Raw genomic sequence first — 25,429 nt, forward strand, 5'->3', positions numbered from 1 at the left:
GTTCTCAGAAAACAATTGCTCTTAAGCCAAGCCATCTTTACCTATGCGATGGATTATATTTTTAGCTCTCAAGTTATTTATATAACAAGAAAACAAATACTCTTTCTACATAATTCTGTGATAAATACCCGTGGAATTTGGAAAGAAATACGACTTCTTTAGGAATCACAGGGAGAAAATGATCTTACAAACTTAAACATGAAACTGAGAACCAATTAGAAAAACACTGATAATGAATATGCTCCTGGTTATGGGGTCACTACCATGGTGAGTGGAGAAAAAAAAAATTCAGTAAAACGAAGCAACAAAACCCTTCAGTATGTGAAAAAATTTGCAGATGGGGAAGCAGGAGAGACAATTACTTCTGTATTTTCTAACCAAGCGCTTAAATTGCCAGTTGAAAATGTGATATTTAGATCTGGCAGAAAGTGAGATGCGTTGATTCATAGCAAGCACTTTCATACTTTAATGTGAGAAGTGCTTTTTTTTTTCCTCATCTTGAAGTCAGTATCCTGACTTTGAGGAGATCAGACTAAAATATCTGGAAGCCACATCCTCTAGCCGTGTTGCCACCAAAAGAAAAAAAGAAAGAATCAACTAATTAAAAGGGTTAATCTGCTTAGAATTCCTATCTGGAGTTTCTTGTAGAGTCCTTTGCAGATGATTTAGTGAATAATTGCTGAGAATTAAAGGTCCTTGAGAAAAGTTAAAATATGAAGTACTATGTTTCCAAAAGAAGATAAGAACTGCTCTTCCAGATAAATTAATCAAGAGGCCTGTTTTGATAACAATTACTAAGTGACTATAATAGGTTGTAAAGAATAGAATTATAATGAGCGGATTTGCCTAATTGGAGACATTGTGCAGACTCTTGTCAGATAAATGTCTTCATTTATTTTTATTAAGTGTTTTTTTTTTTTTCTGAACATACCTATGGATTCTTTACAAAGCTGTGCAGATGAAAACCTACAACGAAATGAAGGAAACAAATAATGCAATACTTGCTAAAGACCAGTGTTACCAAATCCTAAGCTGTCAGAGTTCTCTTTTTTCTGAACCCTCACATTGATGACACTGTGCTCATTTTCTATAATTTTCAGAGATTAAAGAACATCCTTATATGTTTGCCAGTTTCACTGATATGCTTAGCGCACGCTCTCTCTCTTTCTTTTAAAGATTTACTTATTTCTTTGAGAGAGAGGGAGAGTATGAGCTGGAAGGGCAGAGGGGGAAGGAGAGGGAGAGAGAACCTCAAGCAGACTCCATGCTGAGCACGGAGGCTGATGCAGGGCTTGATCTCATGACCCTGAGGTCATGACCTGAGCTGAAACCAAGAGTCAAATGCTTCACCAGCTATGCCATCCAGGCACCCTGGCTTAGCTTTCCTTTTGACGACAGAATATTAGAGGCTGTTTTGTTCAGATTTTACTCATGCAATCATTACTTAGTCCAATAAATCTTTAATATAAATATATGCAAGTGCTATTTTTCTAGTCTTACCACAGAAAAAAATAAGGTGTAATATAAAATTTTGTCCAACTGCTTCCTATCTTGCTTTAATGAGTTGAGTGAATAATAAATTCCCTAACTTAACTTTTCACATGCATTGGCTAAACTTGAGGAGAATTTGGTGATAGACACCCTAGCAAAAGGATTTGGCAAAATAGATGAAGCTATAAGTCCAAATTTCCTTCTTTGAAGAATGAACATTTGTAGCCATGTCATTCTTTTGTGAGAGAGGAATTTGCAAGGAAGGAGAAGAATGACAGGGGCTCCCTTTTATGTAATGATGCAGGGCCAAATAAGATGTTGCTACCATAGCTCACTCTACCAATCAGTAATATTTTCCTGGAAATCACCAAAGTGTCTTCTCATTTTGCACTGAGTCTACTGAAAAAAAATTATTTTTAAGATTTTATTTATTTATTCATGAGAAACACACACACACACACACACACACACACAGAGAGACACACACAGAGAGAGAGAGAGGCAGAGACATAGGCAAAGGGAGAAGTAGGCTCCATGCAGGGACCCCGACACAGGACTTGATCCTAGGTCTCCAGGATCATGCCCTGGGCTGAAGATGGCGATAAACCACCCGGGCTGCCCTACTCAAAAAATTTTGCTCTCAAAATGTACTTTTCAATTTGTGTAAATAGATGCCCAGTATAAATTTAACATGTTAGATTTGATGACAAATTATATACAACAGTTTTTAAGAGAAAGGGTTTTTTTAAGGGAGAGTTTTTTGTTTATTTTTTAACATCAAATCAAGATGTTTAACCTATGTAACAGGTAATATTGGTCAAAAAGTTGAACTAGGATTATATTGGTTAAAAAATAGCCTGAAGAAAGCCATGGAGCATATAGGGAAACCTGGAAGTAGTCAAGAGACATATTCAACACATTGAACTGAATTTGATATTTGCAGATCCTAAAGATTCTATCCAAATTATACTTTCATCTTCGCCACCATAATATTTTGACTAGCTCTCTAAGGAGCATGTTGTTGACCTGTACAGACTTGAACGGATCATCCTTACATAGTTTAATGTTTCTTTACTGATTAGAGAATATCATGTTCCCTGAAAGCAGAAGATGAATGACAGTGTATAAAATCATATTCTGAAATAGGTTGAAACCAAGGTTCCCACCTTCAATAACTGAAACAGAACCGCATGGAAATGGAAGATCTTATGGAGAGAACTTGAACAGGCTATCTTTACATATGTATATAGGGATTTCTTAAATTATTTGTGATGAGAGGAGAGAGTTGTTTTTGCTTCTTGAAGGAATGTACTAAATAAGGATGGTGATGAAAAGGGAAGGATGAAATATTGCTTGGAAACTGTCAAGATGATGATAGAATGATGGAGTAAGGAGGGTCATCGCAGTGTGCAAGAAGAGAAGAAAGAAAGTAAATACTATGGTAATGAATTCTTTCCCTTTCCTGGTGATATTCCTAAAGGTAGAAATAAATAAAAGAAGAAAATCTTGTTAAAAAACAATTTGGCCTAATTGTTTTTTATTTTTTGGAAAGCAATATTTGTTCAGAAATGCATGCTTATAGCTTACAATCTTACACTTAAATGTTACTTTTCAAATGTTGAGTACTAATTTAGATTAACCTACAGTATTTAAGGAACTTGAGATAAGTAGCTAATATTATTAATCTTTATGTTTTCCTGTTGTAGTAGAGTTATGAACATGCACTTTTGAAGGACACATAACCCCCATTTTGTAGTAGGAAAACTAGATTTAAAGAAGTGATATTTTCAAAGACACATAAATAAGTAACATCTGTTAAAATTAAAACCAAATCTTTTGATTCTCGTATCAGCGCACTTTCCGATATACTGCGCTGTAGGTGAATAGATAAATTGGTCCCATATTACTAGTGAAAAATTTAAGATTCAGTGATGTCCAAAGCCATAATGTCAGCAGCAGAAGTAAGGATATCAATCACTCAAGCCACCAGATTCTTACTTACATGCTTCTAAATACACATACACACAACCTCTCATGAAAGATTTGGTATAAATGTTAAAGGAATTGTATGTATTATTCTATACTTGAAAAAATTATCCGAGTATATCAGAATTTGTTTATGGGATGGAGAAGCAAATGGATTTGGGTGCAAATCCATTTTCAACCATTGACAGGTGTGACCTTGGGCAGTCTCTATAATTTAGTTTGCCTGGCTATGAACTTGGAATACTAATAGTACTTATTTCTCCTGGAGTGAAAAATTAAGGAGATGGTGGGTTCATTTAAATGCTGAACCTAAAAAAGTCTCAAAGAATGTTCACTATTATTAGCAACCTGAAAATGTTCATCTATGATATAATCATCTATCAATTATTTTATATTCCCATCAATTCACAGCAATACATGGTATACCAAATAGTCCTGAATTTAGAAATCTTTTTTAATGTATTTTAATTTTTAATGGTAGTAAAATACACACAACTTAAAATTTACCATCTTAATTTCTGAGTGTACACTCAGTTGTGTTACGTGCATTCACATTGTGGCATACTGATAGCCACCATTCGTCTCTAGAACTCTTCATTTTGCAAAACTAAAACTCTGCGTCTATTAAACGATAACTCTCCATTTCCCCCCACTTCTTTAGCCCCAGAGAGCCACCATCCTACTTTCTGTTTCTATGAATTGGACTACTGTAGATATCTCATATAGTAGAATCATAGAATATATCTCTTTTTGTTACTGTATACTTAGTATAATGTCCTCAAGTTTTATTTATGTTATAGCATGTGTTAGAATTTCCTACTTTTTAAACTCAGAATAATATTCCTTATTATTCAATACTGTTAGAATTTCCTACTTTTTAAACTCAGAATAATATTCCTTATTATTCAATATATATATGGTTTAAATATATAAAATTTCATTTATCCAGTGGTGTACTCTTGGGTGTTTTTTTACCTTTTGGCTACTGTAATGTTGCTATGAATCTTCTTGTACAAATACCTCCTTGAGATCCTCATTACAGTTCTTTTGGGTACATACCCAGAAGTGGAATTGCTAGATAAGGATAATTCTATGTTTAATTTTTTGAGGAACCACTGTATTGTTTTTCCATAGAAGCTGAACCATTTTACATTCCCAGCAACAATGCACAAGGGTTTCAGTTTCTCAACATCCTCATTATTTGTTATTATTTTTTTTAACAGTAGACATCCAAATGAGTGTGAGGTGGTTGAAATTTTTTTAATATAAAGTATTTTGAGGAACTGTTGACATTTGTTATAGAATGTGACTATTCCACACACTGGGAGCTGTGAATGTGAGTTTGCAAAAGTCACAGCAAATCATTGCAGAGATAATTCTTAATGACTCACTGGCATTTGAATGATAACTGTGGAATGAAATCACAAACTGATAAGTAAAATTATTATCTAAAATTGTTAGGTTTATACTAGTTACCCTGAATTCTAATTATTACTAAAAACTATCTAATAATTATAGTGATAAAGCCCAATTAGTGTTGAGGAAATAATGATGCTTAAGTTTGTTTGTTTTATAGATACTAATATTAGGATGGCTTCTTAAGATTTTCACCATTTAATTTCTCCCTTATGAATGTGTTGCACAGAGACTAAAATATTCTACCCAGCACTGAAATACCAGAGTGGAAGATTTTTTTCCTACTTATTATAAATGTAAAACTGCAGTTTTAAAAAATCAAAACCAAGTATTTCATTCTTTTGCTATTTATAGTTATATGTATCTAACTATAAAGCCTGAGCACTAAACATTTCAGAAATAAGCATTTTATTGGGGTGTCTAGGTGGCTCAGTCAGTGAAGCATCTGACTCTTGATTTCAGCTCAAATCATGATCTCAGGGTCATGACATCAGGGTTGTGAGATCAAACCCCATGTTGGGCTCTACACTGAGCATGGAGTCTGCTTAAAATTCTCTCTTTCTCCCTCTGCCCAACCCCCTACCCCCACCCCACACCACACTCTCTCAAACAACAATGAGAACAACAACCCTAAAAAATAATAAAAGAGAATTATTCATTTTATTATTGAATGAAGGTTAAAACAGAAACATATTTATGAGTGTCTGTTTTACCTAATTTTAGGGAACAACAATGATTAATAAGTTATACTATGGAATTTCATGAGGTAGTATCTATTTCCTCAATAGGACTAATGAATGAGTAAACCATTAATCCTTCCAGTGTGTTTATGCTCTCTTTAAACAAATAGACACAAAGGATAAAATATATTAAAGAACTGAAAGTTCAAAATTATGAATGAAATCACAGAATAAATAAATTAGTTATGTTCATGGATAGTAAAACTAAATATTGTCAAGACATCAGTTCTTCTCAAATTTATCTATAGGTTTAATGCAAAATCTGAGCAAGTTAATTTATGGATCCCAATAAGCTGATTCTCAAGTGTACATGGAGAGGCAAAAGCCAACAAAATATTGAAGAAGAACAAAGTTGGAGGACTAATGCTGCCTACCTTCAAAACTTAGTATAAAACTACAGTAATCAAGATGGTGTGCTATTGGCAAAAGAATAGAAAAACAGATCAATGGAACAGAATAGAGAGCCCAGAAATAGACGTCTGTAAATATAGCCAACTGACCTTTGACAAAAGAGCAAAGGCAGTACAGTGGAACAAAGATAGTTCTTTTCAAAAAAGGTGCTGGAACAACTAAACACTCACTTGCAAAAAAATTAATCCACACACATACTTGGTACCCCTCACAGTAATTAATTCAAAATGGATCACAGACTTAAATATAAAGTACAAAACTCTAAAACTCGTAGAAGATAACAGCGGAAAATCTAGGTGGTCTTGAATATGACAGTGACTGTTTAGATATAGCAACAGAGGCAAGATCAATGAAAAAAATAATTGATAAGCTGTATTTCATTAATATCAACAACTTCTGCTCATGAAAGGCAATGTCAAGAGAATGAGAAGACAAGAGAAAATATCTTTTCTGGGAGAAAATACTTGCAAAAGATACATCTAATAAAAGACTGTTTTCCAAAATAGACACAGAACTCTTAAAAAAAAAAAAAGGTATAAAAACTAGCCATCAAAGTTAATTTTGTTTTCCCTCAAACTTATCTGGTGATTTGTTGGCATATCTCCAATTGTATTTTTAAGCCAATTAAATAGATGGTTTTAGCCAGGGCTCATTGTAACACAGAAAACTTATGAATTTTTTTTCTATTTGTTGTGATGTTCGAATGTGAAAGAAATATATTTTACCGTAAATTTGGGCTTATTAAAGATAGTTTGAAAGCCTTTTTTCTTATACATTTTATATTTGGAAATAAATGATGAGTTTATACCTTGACTACGATTTATAAAAACAATTTGAAGGTTAGTAATGCCAAAAATAATACTTTCTTCCTTTTTGCCTATTTGGAAATATCAGGAAAAAAGATTTGGGGGAGTCTTTTGTTTTTCTACACAGAAGAAGAAAAATGGGCATAGGCTTTAGTTTCAGACTATGTGTACAATATATTCTGGCGAGATTGTTTAGTTATGGGCAGAGAGAAACTGTGTATGTTTGATTTGTTTAAAATTGAATCTGTACCCACTTTATTTATATATGAGTATTCACATTGTTTCTATTGGTATTAAAATGTATGCATTTTATTTCAACTCAAAATTATCAAAATAGATAATTTCTCTATAGCCTGTCAGGAGGTTGGGAGAGTTATCTTTGAGTGAAGACTTAGATTTTCTAGGGATTTTTTTTTCCCTCTTTGTTACATTAAATGGAGCTGACAACTGCCACAAAAGAAAGTATTGTTCAGAAAGCTACAGCTGGGATTGTTGATGATATTATGAGGCCTTCAGCAGGCTGACTTGAAAAAAAGAAAGGCTGTTAAGGCTCCTACCCCAGATGGAATTTAGAGGCTCCCAGTGAGGAGAAAATTGAGAGTTCACCAAAACCATGTCTGTATTGAAAATGATACCTTTAGATATAGATAAGGAAAAAAATCTTGATTTTGTACATAATCACAGAGAATAATTTTAATGAAAATAGGTCATTTTTCTTAAAGAAGTCTTAGAGAATGTTTCCATGTGATCTCATTAATTTTGCTAGAAATAGTACCATATTCCAATGAATTATTCCGTGAACAATCTTACTAATAATTTTGATTACTAATTATGTTGAAATCTGAGTGAAGAATAGAAAAAAAGGACATATAGGCACAGTTGCTTTCAGATTTTATTTATTTATTTATTTCAGATTTTAGAAGTAGGAGAAAGTAGAGGAAGAAATTTACTCAGAAACAAATTAATGTTGGATTGCCCAGACCATAAATACAGTAATGTATTTCTACTATTCTAGTTTATATGTATGTATGTATATATATATATATACACATATATATACATATATATAGATTTTAAACTGTCATATTTATAGGTAATAATAATTATAAATATGACATTTTATTTTATTTTTTAAAGATTTTATTTATTTATTCATGAGAGACACACAGAGAGAGAGAGAGAGAGAGAGGCAGAGACACAGGCAGAGGGAGAAGCAGGCCCCTTGCAGGGATCTCAACGTGGGACCTGATCCTGGGACTCCAGGATCACACCCTGGGCCGAAGGCAGATGCTTAACTGCTGAGTCACCCAGGTGTCCCAATAATGACATTTTAAAATATAATATTTTAAATAAGTCAGAGAAAACCTGGTATTGTTTGCTCTTAATTCTTTTACGTGAGATTCTTTTATGTGAGAACAAGAAATTTCACATCTGAAATTTCCTCTTATGTAATTAAAAGGACAATGGATTGGGACACAGAATAACTAAAATCTTGAACTGTTTTCACTTGAACAAGGAATTTATGTCTTTCATGCTTTTGTTTATTCATCTTAAAAAGGAGTTTGTAGGACTAGGTCATATGTAAGGACTCTGGACAATAATCCAGATCCTTATATCCTCCCAAACATAAATGAGGTGGCTTCTGATGTTTGACTGTATTTACCTGATGATAATCATTTCGGTACCCTTTCCCTGATTACATTAATTAGTTTCCCTTTGTAAAATTTTTTTTTCTATTTTAATAACAAACTCTTAGAATTAATAGATGGTGTATATTAATATTTATTATAAAATTTGCATATAATATGTGCTCAAAATTGAAGCAATAGGTAAGAATTATTAATTAGACATCTACTACTTACCATGTAATATGTATTAAGTACTTACAACATGTGAGCATTTAAATGAATGCTATGGGGGAACACAGATGTTTACGACCCAGTTTATCATCTCAGGAAGAGAAAATAATATGACTTAATAATTTACCATGTGTAATTTTATGTAGTATTTTATAAATTTATGATAACTTTTGGTTTGCAGAAGTTCAAGAAGCATTTTGAGTAGATCACTGTATGTTATTTATAGAGGAGGAAGCTAAAGTATTTAAATAGCTTACTAAAGGTCACATGGTTCAAGAATTGCAAAACTAGAACACAGCCCTAACATACTTTCTGAACTCAAAGCATGTGTGCTTTTCCATAGTGAAATAACATTTATTGAGAAAATCAGTGTGAGACAGTTCATGATTTATACCATAATGACATCAAAATCAACGTGAAATAGAAGTGCAGAGAGGAAAGAAGACGATTTCTGATGTGAGAGATTAGGAAAACTTCATGGAGGAAGGATCTTTTTTTGGGGTCATGAAGAATGGTTAACTTCTGAGAGGGAGAGATGAAGAAGAGAATTCTAGGCACTAGACTCATCGAAATAATGGAGGCAGAGAGTGTTTAAGGAATGGTGAGAAGCTCAGTTGCTGAAACTGAGAGATGTTGAGGAATTAATTAGACAGCATAGCAAGTGAGGTTGCAGTCATATCTTTGAGATGCCCCTAGGCTTATGCCCTACTTTATCTAAAAGAGAGTTAAACACTGGAAATTTTCATCCTTTCAAAGATTAAACCGGTCCTTATGTTCAGGACAGTGTTAAATGGATAAAACTTAAGAGGCAGGGGAGGCTGGCGAGGAGGTCAAGAAAGAGGAGATAAGTACCGAAACTAGGCAATGCCAAAGAAGCACTTCTCTCCTCTGGATGACTCCCAATTCACAGATTTGTGGTGCTGCCTTTCCTCTTTCACTCCTTCTTTATCAATTTTCAGTAGACCATCAAAACACTCTTAAAATTTAAATTTGATTATGCCATTCCTTTGCTTAAAACTCTCCAGTGGCTTTCCTTGGCACTTAGAATACAATCCTAACTTCTTGTTTTCAAGTTTTTATTTAAATCCCAGTTAGTTAACATACAGTTAACTAGTACTAATATTAGTATTGGTTTTGGGTGTATATATAGTGATTCAACATTTCCATGTAACACCTGGTGCTCATCACAAGTGCACTTCTTAATCCCCATCACCTATTTAACCCATCCTCCCACCTACTTCCCATCTGGTAGCCATCAGTTTATTTTCTATAGTTAAGGGTCGGCTTCTTGGTTTACCTTTCTCTTTCTTTCTTTCCTTTCTTTCTTTCTTTCTTTCTTTCTTTCTTTCTTTCTTTTTTTCTTTCTTTCTTTCTTTCTTTTCTTTCTTTCTTTCTTCTTCTTTCTTTCTTTCTTATTTTATTTCTTCTTCTCTCTTTCTTTCTTTCTTTCTTTCTTTCTTTCTTTCTTTCTTTCTTTCTTTCTTTCTTTCTTTCTTTCTTCTTTCTTTTCTTTTTTTACCCTATGTTTTGTTTCTTAAATTCTACTTATGAGTGAAATCATATGACATTTGTCTTTCTCTGACTGACTTACTTTGCTTAGCATAATACTCTAGTTCTATCCATGTCATTGCAAATGGCAAGATTTCATTCTTTTTGATGGTTAGGTAATATTCCATTATAATACACACACACACACACACACACACACACACACACACACACCCCACATCTTCTTTTTCTTCCTCTCAGATCTAGGGTCAGGGTTAGGGTTAGGGCCATGGTGAGGGTATGTGCCTGGTGTCCTGCAGTTCAGAGACCTCTCCAGAGGGGGTGAGGTTATGGTTAGGTTTAGGGTTAGTGTTAGGGGGTAAAGGTTAAGGGTTAGGGTTAGGTCTAGTGTTATGGTTAGGTTTAGGGCATGTGCCTAGCATCCTGCAGTTCATAGACTTCTCCAGAGCACAAAACCCCAGACTCTTGCTGGGGTGAGAATAGATATGGCAGCCATCTCACCAAGTGTTACAAAAACTATGTATCTCATGCTACACTCACCCTGGCTCACTTCTTTTCAGCCAACAAGTCTTTCTGTTTGTTGATCCTTCTGTTTTATTTAGGATTTTCGTAAATGAGTTTTGGATATTTTGTAAATGCTTTGTTGCTTCTTGGTATTTGTCCCCCTTTCTTGCAATGTTCTCCTCTTATATATATTAAGATCTCAGCCCACATATCACTTTCTTAGGAAGATATTTACTGTTTAAATCCTGTTGTTATTTTTTTTAATTTTTTTTTATTTATTTGTGATAGTCACAGAGAGAGAGAGAGAATGAGGCAGAGACACAGGCAGAGGGAGAAGCAGGCTCCATGCACCGGGAGCCCGATGTGGGATTCGATCCCGGGTCTCCAGGATCGCGCCCTGGGCCAAAGGCAGGCACCAAACCGCTGCGCCACCCAGGGATCCCTGTTATTTTTTTTAAATACTAGTCTCCTGTTTGTTTTCCTTCATATCATATCACGTTTGTCATTGTTTTATTTATTCATTTATTTACATTATGGGTCTTCTCCTTAGAAATTGCAGGCAGGCCATGTTGATAGCCCACAAAGAAAGGCACTGAATTTATAGCAAAGCTGAAAGAGAATTATAGAGCTAAGAAAACACAGTGAACACATGTTTTTCATTTTGTTAAAACAATAGCAAATACTACTTTTTAAAAATTACATATTTTCTTTGTGATTGTTTATACTCTGTCCATTCTGTTTTTCTGTGAACTACTGTGACATGAAATACATATGAGTTAGCAGAAAGAGTATGCTTCTCCCAGAAATGTGCATGGAGCATTGAAGAGTATGTTCCCAACATTTAACAATTCTGCAGAACTAAGTTAGGGATTGCTTCTCTCGTATAAGACACAAACACAGCTATTTTGTTTTACTTTTATTTTTGTGCAACAAAAATGATTCTAATACCTTTGTACTAAAAGTTCTGAATGGAGTAAAGTTTCCTCAGATGCCAGCAAGGCTTCAACCTATTTCCTTTCCTTTGTCAATGATAATATTCTTCATTGTTGAGCTCTTTTGGAGTATCTTTCTGACAAGATTTTCTTTGCAACCACACACACACACACACACACACACACACACACTCAAGTGTTTATGGGACCTGTGCACTTGACTCCAATTGGCAATAGGGTCATAAGCAGATACTACACAGATCTTAACTGTAGTTGACTGTTACAGCCACATTATGTCATAATTAAATTTATTCTTGATTTTTCTCTAATACATGGTAGTCGATGTAGAAGTCTCAAGTTTTATGTGCTAGGTCATTGTTGGTAATCACTTTTATAAAGTCTGTAATATTATTTTCCAGCTAATATTTTAAAATCTTTCTATATATATTGATCAAGGGATAATCATATATATTTGCCTTGTGAATAACATTTGTTAGCTATTATTAACATTAAATTTATCTTCATCATTCTCTTAGACTCTAGAGTGACCTTCTCAGGAATTAAATTCACTAAACCCAACTCTCAACATTCCCTTTGTGTTTTATTTCCTTCATAATTATTATGGGACCAAGAAAGGCACATTGAACTATCTCATGTTTTTTAGGGCATTGTAGAAGCAATCTAGTCCATGCCTCTTCACGAATTTAACTTGTTGCCCAGAACAGATTTTTACTATGAGGAGTATCCTATGTGTTGGTATTCATAATTAGAAAATCTTGACTCCTTTGGGGACAGAAATGATAATAAGATATCATAAAACATTATCTTGTTTTTTTTTAATTTAATGACACAGTGACCTTGATTGACTAGAAATTTATTCAAAATTATAAAAATAGAGGGGAAAAAACCCCATTAGTGTTATCAGATTTCAGCTTAGATCCAAGACTGGCTTGACCAATATAATAAAGTTCTTACTGTCTTCAGAACATCAGAGAACTTACTATCCGTGCTTTGGTCTTTGAAGTCACCATGACACCATTGCCTCTGATAAAAGAGTTTATTTATAACTTGCTCAGCTTATGTCCTTTCCCACTGAATCAGCAGGCTTTCTAAGGTTTGGGGATATAATTTCAAGGACTGTTAAACCTCTGTCAAAGTTTGGTTGGCCCCCTGAGGGGCCCTGTGTTTCAACATTCTCTTTGCTAAGACAAGACTTCTCAAGAAAGCGCTCAGAAAACTGACAGCTTCAAGTACCAGAGGTTTTGTAACTTGAAGTGGCATTTAATCTGAAAAATAACATTAGCAAATCAGCATATAATTGGCTTTCTATTTCCTTTTCCCACCCCTCATTATTTTTTCTTTTTGGTTGGCTAAGATGCAAGTCAAAATTATACTTGATACAGCAATTTCCTAATCTCTTCAAAAGGATGTTCCTATGCACACAATTAAGTAGATGGAATGTCATTTCTTCAGAAAGTAGAAAAATGTATATTTTAATAGGGACTGTTTATATTTCTAATGTACCTTTTTCATTGTCTCTTTTATAATTCATATATCCACTGAAGTTTAAGGGGACTCTGCCAACAACTAAACTCTGTGAACAAATTTGTCAAAATATGTAAAAAAGGAAAATCCTCATACAAGCATTTCACTTCTGTATTTAATTGCTCTTGGGTCCCCTCATCACTTTTAAAGTTTGCTCTGCTTCTCAGCTCTTGTGTTCTATACTATCTTCACATTTCAGATTTATCAAGCTAATGGGTCAATGGGAAATATCCCAGGACCTTCTATGAGATATGGATCCTCCTGACACCTTCTTAAATTATCATTTTCCATAATATGACTTCTAGCATCCTTTTTTAATACCCTTTGTCTCATTTTTTCCACAAAGCAAGGTTTTATTAAATAGCATTTAGGTTAATAACCTGTCCTTTCCTTGAATTTGTTTCACAATGCTTTGGTTAACATTCAGTACTGTCTGCATAAAATACATGCACACAGTAGCATTTCTATAGTATTCTCTGTATGATAGTGTTTCATTCCAATATGACAGCACTGTTCTGCTCCCCTTATTGCTGAGATCAAATAAAGCTAGGGGGGATATTAGCATTGCTTAAGGTGACTTATGTTGATGAGAGAATAGGAACTGGACACTAGACTCTGATTCTCTTCTGCAGCTTAGTTCTGACAGCCTTGCTTCTTTACCACAAGTGGTATTTTCTTCAGGAGTAACAATCAGACTGTTGATTCACATCTTTTTGATAAGGTCCACAAGGACCTATTGACATCCACATGAATACAAACTAAGCTTAGGTTCTACTCTTTGTGCTGTGTTCTGCTGTTAGTTTCATAGGCTTTAGAATGTAATCCAAGTTCTCTATTTAATACATTATAACTTTAAGTAAGTTTCTCAACCTCTCCAAGACTCAGTTTTCTCAAATGTTAATGGAGATCATAATAACTTCATTATAGGGCTATCGTTAATTTTTGTAAGATATTTCATATAAAGTGGTCAACACCCAATGAATGGTGGTGGCTATTACTGCTAATACTAAGTAATAGTTATAAATCTTGCTCTTAATCACATTGAAATTTGATTGGTAAAATAAGAATTATCTATAACATAAGAATTACCAATTATTAAAAATTTACTGTCTTACTTGATATTGGGATAAGCATTGCACAAATACCTAATTTAGTTGTAATAATAAATCCATAAGAAGACATTTTGTACCATCCATTTTTTGGATGATGAAACTGATGCTTCAAGAGGCTAAATTTCTTGCTCAAAGTATCCAATGTAAAGCAGAGCCAGGATTAAAACCTAGGCCTTTGATCCCAACGACCATGCTCTTCCCTGCTTTCTGATATGAATGCTAGGTGACATAGTACAAAAGGTTTAACAGATGTTGAAAGAATTTGGAAGAAATGATTGCTGTCGGTTTGAAAAGCTCACAGAAGAGTTAAGCTTTCAACTGAATCTTGAAGGCAACGAAGCAGTGGGTATCCCACAATGAGAGGAAAGAGTCTTGTTTTCCCTGCATACTTTCTTAACAATAAGATATTCAAATTTAAATATATTCATTTAGAGATTACACTTACTAAATAAATCACAAATGCCTAGATCTGAAAATAAAAAAGAGATCGATCTTACTTGGTCAGGCTAGCAACCACCAAAAATATCTGGCAATTTCCGTGTTCTGCTTCATTACTTAAAGGTATTAGGAATTCTTCAGTCAAAAAGAAAAACTTGAGACCGGGCTCGTCCGCTGAGGGTGGAGACGTGGGAGCCGAGGCCACCTGCAACGTTCTGCGAAGCTGGTGGGACACCATGGCAGACAGCTGGGATCCAGTCAGCGACCAGATGAAGCTCTGGAAGGAGCAGCAGGCCGCACAGAAACCTGACGTCCTGACCACTGGGGCTGGCAATCCAATAGAGACAAACTTATGTTATGACGGCAGGGCCTCGTGGGCCCCTTCTTGTTCAGGATGTGGCTTTCACTGATGAAATGGCTCACTGTGACCAGGAGAGAATCTCTGAGAGAGTTGTGCAGGCTAAAGGAGCAGGGGCTTTTGGCTACTTCGAGGTCACGCATGACATTACTAAATACTCCAAAGCAAAGGTATTTGAGCATATTGGAAAGAGGACTCCCATTGAGGTTCGATTCTCCACTGTTGCTGGAGAGTCAGGCCCGGCTGACACAATTCATGACCCTCGTGGGTTTGCAGTGAAATTTTACACAGAGGATGGTAATTGGGATCTAGTTGGAAATAACACCCCCATTTTCTTCATCAGAGATGCCATATTGTTTCCATCCTTTATCCATAGTCAAAAGAGAAACCCTCAAACACACCTGAAGGATCCGGACATGGTCTGGGACTTCTGGAGCCTGCACCCTGAGTCTCTGCACAAGGTTTCCTTCTTGTTCAGTGATCGAGGGATTCCAGATGGACACAGGCACATGAATGGATATGGATCGCATACTTTTAAGCTGGTTAATGTGGCAGAAGAGGCAGTTTATTGCAAATTCCATTATAAGACAGACCAGAGCATCAAAAACTTTTCTGTGGAAGATGCAAGACTTTCTCATGAAGATCAGACTACAGCCTCCAAGATCTTTTCAATGCCATTGCCACAGTCAACTACCCCTCCTGGACATTTTATATCTAAGTCATGACTTTCAGTCTGGCAGATACCTTTCCATTCAATCCATTTGATCTTACCAAGATTTGGCCTCACCAAGACTACCCTCTCATCCCAGTTGGTAAACTGGTCTTAAACCGGAATCCAGTTAATTACTTTACTGAGGTTGAACAGCCTACATTTGACCCAAGCAACATGCCACCTGGCATTGAGCCCAGCCCTGGCAAAATGCTTCAGGGCCGTCTTTTTGACTGTCCTGTCACCGCCACCACCTAGAACCCAATTATCTTCAGATACCTGCGAACTGTCCTTTCTGTGCTGGGGTGACCAACTACCAGCATGATGGCCCCATGTGCAAGCTCGACAATCAGGGTAGTGCTCCAAATTACTACCCCAATAGCTTTAGTGCTCCTGAACAACAGTGTTGTGTCCTAGAGCATAGCAACCAATGTTCTCTGGATGTGCAGCGTTTCAACAGTGCCAATGAAGATAATGTCACTCAGGTGTGGATGTTCTATTTGAAGATACTTGGTGAAGAGGAAACACCTGTGCAAGAACATTGCTGGCCATCTGAAGGATACACAACTTTTCATGAAGAAGAAAGCAGTCAAGAAATTCAGTGATGACCACCCTGACTACCGGGCCTGCATTCAGGCTTTTTTGGACAAATACAATGATGAGAAACCTAAGATGCGATTCACATCTTTATGCAGCATGAGTCTCACCTGGCTGCCAGGGAGAAAGCCAATCTATGAGAGTCGTGCCCTAAGTTGCTCTCCACCTGTGAAGCAAAGCATGGTGTTTGCACACATACCCACTCTTTGCTGGATAGAAGATTCTCCTGTGCTAGGTACATTTTATGTCTTTAAAATGATAATCCAGGTTTCTATCGCAAATAATGTTGCAGTGGCTTCTAATGCTATTTCCCTAGGGAGAAGTAAGGGTAGGGCTTAACAATGATGTAAAAGAAAATGTATTTGTTTTTGGTGCTGGGTTGGATTATTCACTTAAAATGACTAGAATGAAAGTTTCTGGCAGAAATAGGATTTTATTTGATAAGATAAAGTCTTGGTGAAATTAGTATGTTTGCATATATCATCTCATGGTCTTATTATATAAAAATATGGCTGTAATTATATAAGAAGAAAAGATAATCTACCCAGAAATTTTAATTTTTCTCAGTTCCATATAGGAAAAACACATTTAATGCATTGATATCTCTTGAAAATAACTTCAGTGACATCATGCCTTAATGCTTATTCCTGCCTGAAATTGATCAGGTTTTTTTAAAACTTGGATTTACATTCATGCTAACGTAGCATTGATTTTACAACAGACTGATTTGTAATTGCTACATTTTTAGAATAAAATAATCTGTACATAAAAAACAAAAAGAAAAACTCATGAGGGCAATGGATAATATGGTCCTTTTATATTAATTATTTAAGGTGAAAATATGGGGAAAAGTTTTAATTTTCCTGTGCCTTTCTCCTGTTAATTTTAAGATTTCCCTAATGCACGGTATTGGACTTCTCTATTGACTTCCTGTACTCTCATTTTTTTTTTCTGGGAAGTCTTCTGTAAATAGAGTTTATATTTTGCTATCTATTTGCCAAATAGTATATATTTCCTTGTATTTTAACCTTGTATCCTATAACCTTGATGTAATTGCTTAATAGTTCCTTTCCAGGAACTATTTATTATAGATTTTTTTAGATTTCTACCTAAATCAAAGTTTTTTTTTTTCTTCCCTTTTATTATCTAAAACTTCCAGTACAGTGTTGAAAAGCAATGGTGAGAGGGGATATCCTTGTCTTGTTCCTGATCTTAGCAGAAAATCTGTGAGTTTTTCACCATTAAGTATGATTTTCTTATAGATAGGCTTTATCGAGTTGAAGACTTGCCCCTCTATTTCTTGGTTGCCGAAAGTTTTTATCATGAATGTATATAGGATCTTGTCATATGTTTTCTCTGCATCTATTGATATGGTCATGTGATTTTTCTTTTTTAACCTATTGATGTGATGGATTATATTAATTGATTTTTGAACATTGAACCAAGCTTGTATACCTGAGATAAATCATACTTGGTTATGGCATATGATTTTTTAATGCATTCTTGGGTTTGATTTAACAGTATTTTTTTGAGGATTTTTTGAATCTATGTATATGAGATATATTGGTCTGTAGCTTTCTTTCCTTGTGGTGTTTTTTTTCCCTTTGAATTTAGGTTAATACTGGTCTTGCAAAATGAGTTAAGAGGTATTCTCTCTGATTCTACCTTCTGGAAGAGATTGTAGAGAACTGTTATAATTTCTTCCTCACATGTGTAATAAAATTTTCCAGTGTACTCATCTGTGCCTATTGCTTTTTATTTTGGAAAGTTGTTTGTTTATTCAACTTCTTTAATAGATATGGTCCTATTTGGATTGTCTATTACCTCTTATGTGAATTTGAGCATCATGTGTTTCAAAGAATTGGTCTGTTTCATGTAGGTTATCAGATTTGAGGGCATAAAGTTGTTCATAATAGTCTTTTATTTTTCTTTTGTTGTCCATGGGATTTGCAGTGTTGTCACCTCTTTCATTTCGGATACGAGCTAGTTATGTCTTTTATTCTTAGCTAACTTGACTAAAGACTTATCGATTGTGTTGGTTTTTTCAAAGAACTGGCTTTGGGTTTGTTGATATTCTCTAATGGTTTTCTATCTCTATTTCATTGATTTCTGCTCTAATTTTTTTTATTATTTCTTTTCTTCTGCCTACTTTGGATTTAATTTGTATTTCTTTTTCTAGTCTTCTAAGAACCTTAGATTGTTGATTTTAAATTCTTCTTTTTAAATATATGCATTCAATGCCATCTCTAAACACTGCTTTTGATAATATCCCACAAATTTTGATAAGCTGTATTTTTTCTCACTTAGTTGAGAGTATATATATTTTAAAATTTCTCTTGAGATTTATTGCTTGGCTTATATGAGGTATGTTTTTTAATCTTCAAGTATTAGAGGATTTTCCAGTAATCTTTCTTTTGTTGACTTCTAGTTTAATTCCACTGTGGTCCGAAAAAAGATAATAATATATTATTTCTATTATTTTGAAGTTGTTAAGTGGTATTTTATGGTTCAAGATGTTGTCTATCTTGTGATCTTGAGATGAATGTGTATTTTGCTCTTGTTGAATGAAGTAGTCAATCAATGTCAATTATATCCCTTCAATTAATGGTGCTGTTGATGTCAACTGTGGCCTTCCTGATGTTCCACTTGCTGTATCTGTCCATTTCAGATAAAAGGTTGTTAAAGTCTTCAAGTATAACAGCATATCCATTTGTTTATCCTTACAGATATATCAGGCTTTGCCTTACATAGTTTGGTGCTCTGTTGTTAGGTGCATACACATTAAGAATTGTTATGTATTCTTGGAGTATCTATCCCTTTATTATTAAATAGTGCCCCTCTTTATCCCTGATAAATTTCTTTATCTGAAGTCTGCTCTGTCTATAATTAATACAGTTATTTCTGCTTTTTTTGTTAATGTTACTGTGGTATATCTTTCTCTATCCCTTTACTTTTAATCTGTATGCGTTTTTATGTTTCAAGTGGGTTTCTTGTAGATTATGTATTTTTGAGGCTTGTTTTTTGAAAGAGATGGTCTCTGTCTTTTAATGGTGTATTTAGATCATTGATGTTTAAGTTTAAGGTAATTATTGGTATAGCTAGATTAATATCTATTGTGTTTGTTACTATTTTCTAGTTGTTGCCCTTGTCTTTTGTTCCTATTTTCACACTTTTTTCTACTTTTTTTGTGATTTTTATTGAGCATTTTGTATGATTTCATTAAATCTTTTTTAAAAAATTATTTGTTTATTTTAGGGAGAGAGAGAGAGTGAGTGAGTAGCACATGAGTGGGGGTGGGGGTAGAGAGGGAGGGAAAGGGACAAGCATATGAGCTGAGCATGGAGCCCAACTGGGGCTCCATCTTATGACCCTGAGATCATGACTTGAGCTGAAATCAAAAGTCAGATGCCTAATCGACTGAGCCACCAAGGCACCTCATCATTTAATTTTTCTTACTTTATCAATTATACTTGCTTTTTTTTTTTCGGAGCTTGCAGCATATATTTATGGCTAATCCAAGTCCACTTTCAAATAATGGGTAGCACAAGTACCTTGTAACAACAAATTATTCCTAATTTTCCCTTTCACCTCTTGTATCATTATTGTCTTTCATTTTACTTATGTGTAAGCATATATGTACACACAAATATATTATTGCTATTATTATTTTGAGCCAACTATTATCTGTTAGGTCAATTAAGGATAAGAAAATAAAATTTTACCTTTACTTATTCTCTGATGCTCTTCCTTTCTTTGTTTAGATCCAAGTTTCTAACCTATGTCATTTTTTTCTCAAGAATTTTTTAAAATATTTTTTGCAGAGCAGGTCTACTAGCAACAAATGCTCTTAATTTTGTTTGGAAGGTAAACTTTTTACTCATCCCTAATTTTACATCTATCTATCTATCTATCTATCTATCTATCTATCTATCACTTTCTCACCTTCACACGCTGCTCTGTCAGACTGTATCTCTTCCTTAATTCAAAAAACCATTATGAAACTTTCACAAAATCCTCTCTGATTCCTCCCTCTTTATGCTGTTTATACAGTTATTCTAGTGATTCTTAAGGAATGGGCCATGAATGTGTTATATGTCCAAATTCTTTTGTCCTGTGTATTTTAAATAAGTTTTTCTGTCTCTCTCCTTTGACTTCTAGGCTTTCATTTCATCATGATGTCCCAAAATATATGGGATAATGTTCATTCTCACTTTATGATTGCTTAAATGCTGTTAATCTATGATTACTCTCAAATAGTGTGGTCACCATCTATTTATGAGATGCCTTTAAATCATATGCCCTTGGGCTCTAGGCTCAAATAGAAAAATACAAAAAACTCTGTTACTTTTTTTTTTTTATACTGGCATAGGAATGTCTACAATTTTCATTTTGAAAAGATGATAACGTGTCATCATAGCAGTCCTGCTTGATTGTTACGGTAAAAAACTCCCAATATGCACTTAAACCAATAACAATTTAGGTAACGAAAGTTTGTAAATCAGTTTATATTTTGATCAGGAAAAAAGTCAGGAGTTTATATTTTGATCAGGAAAAAAGTCAAAAGTTTGTTAAAAATTAAATGTCTTCAGAATGTTAAATGGAATAGTTCTATTGAGGCCTGGGCTGGTTTCTGATTTTATACAGGGCCTATGAATTTTGAACCTGATTTTTTTAGGTCATCCAATTGACATGTCCCTTGATGACTTTGAAGAATGCTTGAAAAAAAATGCATACATAGATCTGCCAGATTTCCAGTTCTGAAACACCTTTTGTAATAAGTCATGTCATAGTATTTTTGTTACAGTACATAATTTGCCCAATATGTTTCAAAATTAGAGATCTTAAATTTTATGAATCTCTTGATACTCTTTTCTTACTATTTTGTTGGCTGAAACAGAAATCCTTTCAAACATAGGTAGGAATAAAATGAACCTGCCCAATCATAATCATTTCTACTTATGGCCAAATGACAATTACTAGAAAGGAAAATAATTTAACAAGGAAAAGTGATATAGAGGAGGATCAATGGGGATTTAATTCTTGTTATAGACAATCCAAAAATCTCTTAATTTTTTTTCTTTTACACATGTTATTGCTTGCACTCATTTCTATTTAGCAACTATACTTTTGTTCCAAAAATATTCAAGAAAAAGGAATTAATTTGTTCATGAGTTATTGTTACTAATATGGATCAGGCACTTGCAAGACACCACAATTATAGAAGTGAATAAACCAGACATCATAACCTTCATGATGGACCATATTAGAGTAAATGAAAGAGAAAAAAGAAGTCCGTGTGAAGAGTTTAAATTTTGATTATAAGAGAAAACAATATATATATATATGTATGATCTCAACACTTTTAGATTAAAAATTATATTAAACAGTAAAATACATATGGAAATAAGTAGTAGGTTTTATATTTATCTGTTGGTCTTCCACTTTATCATTCCTTCTCCATTCTAGTCATATTTCTTGACTGTGAACAGGCTCTTACCTGTTCATTCATTTATCCATAGACTGTATATTTATTTTTTACTAACTTTTAAGAAGATACTGATAGTAATTTTTCTAGTGAGTGCAGATTTAATAGAAGAGACCACTAACATATGCCAGAATATACCATCATTTAAGAGGCTATATTTGCTATATGCTAAGTGTTTAGGCATCCAACAGTTGGAATTCATGATTGTTTTGAATTAAGGCCCCAGATTTCTAATTGGTATGACGTGTGCACTATAATCATTTAGTATTTTACAGCTTTGCTGCACGTGATACCTTATAAAATGTCATCCTCACTGTGCTGAAGTACTTTCCCATAGTACACTTTTCTGTATGTTACTAGTTACCATGAGCCAAATGAACCCTAGTTGTCTGCTTCACTCTGGCTGATAGGATGCTAATTTATAGACATCTAAATGAGGTTTTCCTGGACTGGCTAGTCCCTAGCCAACCACCTTATGGTCACAGATGCTTGAGTAGGCCCCTATAGAACATGAGAGGCAGCTCAAACCAACCTACAGCATTTGAGCTAAAAAATATTTTTAAAAATGTTTTTGATTTAAGCCATGAAATTTGAGGTAGTTTGTTATCCAGGAATAACTAACTGATACAAAACAAATGAACATAGAGAAGAAAGAGCTATAGATTGGGATAATTTTATTTGCAATTTTTTTTTTTTTGGCAAAATAGAAGTTAAATCCCTTACGTTCAGTGAATATAAAGAATATTTCCCAGACCAAAACATAGAGTACCAGCTGAAATTCCAACTGTGATGAAAGTAATTAGTTGAAGGGAATCTGGTGCAAAATAGGTATAGAGCCTTAGTGAGTCTAAATAAGCTTGACTATTATGTAATTTAACGTATTGACTTGAGCCATACAATCACATTTTTATTTTTATTTATTTATTTTTAAAGATTTATTTATTTATTCATGAGAGACACAGAGAGAGGCAGAGACATAGGCAGAGGGAGAAGCAGGCTCCTTGCAAGGAGCCTGATGTGGGACTCGATCCCAAGACTCCAGGATCATGCCCTGAGCTGAAAACAGAGTCCCAACTACTGAGCCACCCAGGTGTCTCTCTCTCTCTCTTTTTTTTTTAAAGATTTTATTTATTCATGAGACAATTATATTTTTAAAGCAAGTACATAATTCAATTTTAAAGATCTCTAGATATTTGTCTATTATAATAAATATTTTTAATTCCTAATTTTATTGAATAGCATATTGAGTAACATAGAATATGACATAATTTATTCAATTAGACTATCCTGTGAAATACTATTATGCTTTTACCACTTATATGGTACTATCCCATAGTATCTTATATGTTGGCCATTTACCTGACTTTTGTTTCTTTTTAGTTTTTATATTTTACATCTAAAATCCTTGTATACATGTAGACTGTGTTTTTAACAGTATGTGCCATTGACCATCTGTGCCAGAAACAACTGGAGTGTTTGTTTGAAATGCAGATGTTTGGAACCACCCCAGAGCTTCTTAAAGAGTCTTCAAGGATGTGGTTGGAAACTTCCTTCCCTAGAAAATTTCCATAGAAACACTAATGTTTGAGAATCTTTACTATAGACCTGGCATAGTACAAGGTGCTGAAAAATATTTTTAAAATGAATGACAAACAGGAATATGTGTGCTAAGTTGAAACTCTTATTTTGATATATAAAATTTGTCTATAGAATTCACATAGCAAATAGTTTATGCCAGTATCCTTAAGCAAAGATTTTCAGACAGACGAAGTGTTGTTTAATATCCATTTGCCATATTGGAATAACACAAGTTACTCATCAGGCTGGGTCTGGTGTAACTAGCAAAGAAAAAAACACTTTTTACCTTAATTTGGCAGAAGCTTCTTTGACTTTCAGAGTCAAAATAAAAATGAGGAAAGCAGAAGGTTCTGGCTGAATGAGAAGAATTTTTGAAGAGATTTGTAAAGTCTCTAAACTAATGTCTGTATGGCAGATGTATGTACAGGCTCTATATAAAATTGAAATTCAAAGAAGAGTTAAACCTAATTTTGCATACTTCCATCTTAATTTTTTAAAAAAGATGATGAAAAAAGTTCTTAAGGCCGACGTCATCATTATGTTAATACCTTGAGGGAGTAATTGGAAACAGCAATAAATAAACTCTGAATCAATGTTAGCTTTAAAAATGTGGTGGTGGAGATAATTTAAAGAACATGTGAAGAACATAATTAAAATATAGTCATGTGTGGTCTGGAAGAAATAAAATGCTAAAGAGTTCAGGCATTTCTACGGATGAGTCCTTGACTTTACAAATATTTCTTGATTCTATCTTAACATGGGAGCAAACTACAGTGTGAATTACCTACAAGGATCAAGAGCACCGGAATATTACTTATAGATTAGAAGAACAGCAATATCCTTTCCTGTTGTTTTTGTACTAGGCTTTGCTTATTTGTAATTTCTTCTATTATTCCTTTAAGGGAATTAAAGTTACCCCATCTTTCCTTTTCTATGCACTTGATTCAAAATCAAAGAATTAAAAGTGGAAAAATTATTTCCTTGCACTTTTCCAAATTAACTAAAATAAAGGTTTCCTAACAGAGTCATGACAACCATAGTTTTGGGAACAGATGCATAATTGAAGAAGAAGAGATGCCGAGGTTAACTTCCTGTTGCTTTGAATATATGTAATTGCACCACAAGAATAAGCCCATATGACATCCAAACTAAGCAGGTTTTGTTTTGTTTTGTTTTGTTTTGTTTTTGTCTAGAATATGTCTCTTAGTCATGAAACTTCCATTGAGTGTATGTGCCATCCAGAGTGAGAAGCATGTTTTCCAAGTCTGGTTTTGTAGATTTCTCAGAACCCCTTTTGATCCTTTTAATTTTATTAACTGAGATGGAAACCTCTTGACATCAGAATTTTTGCAAAGTTTATTCCATATCCCAGCCCCTGAAAGCTTTTAAATACCTAGGGGTTGGTCCAGATTGTCACCTAATGAATAAGAAAATCTTCCAAAGTCCCTAGTATTTGAGGCCATTAGTTGCCATAAAATCACGAATGATTATATTATCCCTGTAAAAACAAATTAAAACCTTAGGTTTATTCTACTATTTTTCCATTATAAATAGGGACTTTCCAGCATCACTAAAGAAGTATCTTTGCCAAAAATGTTTAATCTGTCATTTCTTTGGACCAGTTTATAGCAAATACCAGGTATAGAAGAACAAGTCCAACAACAGAACAAGCAACCAATCACAAGAAACCAGAAACTAAGGCTGCATATAGGACTACTACTTTCCCATTCTTCTCAAGAAGCTGATGTCTTAAAAAAAGGGGGGGGGGCAGAGTTAGAGGAAAGGAAACTAGAGCACAGTACAAGATATTTTAGAGATAAAACAACCATATGATACATACAGTCTTTGGCTGATCCTGGTTTGAACAAACTAGTTATAAAACATAGCTCTGGATTTATTAGCTCTGAAAATTTAAATATGCACTAGATATTAGATGATATTAGATAACTATTA

The 25,429-nt window shown here is 34.1% G+C and overlaps 1 pseudogene; it reads left to right on the forward strand.

Moving 5' to 3' along the window:
* Nucleotides 1-14,985: 14,985 nt before the first annotated feature.
* Nucleotides 14,986-16,553, forward strand: LOC100686844 (annotated as a pseudogene).
* The last annotated feature ends 8,876 nt before the right edge of the window (nt 16,554-25,429 follow it).

Source organism: Canis lupus, chromosome 14 (assembly GCF_011100685.1).
Source record: "Canis lupus familiaris isolate Mischka breed German Shepherd chromosome 14, alternate assembly UU_Cfam_GSD_1.0, whole genome shotgun sequence".
Taxonomy (NCBI): domain Eukaryota; kingdom Metazoa; phylum Chordata; class Mammalia; order Carnivora; family Canidae; genus Canis; species Canis lupus.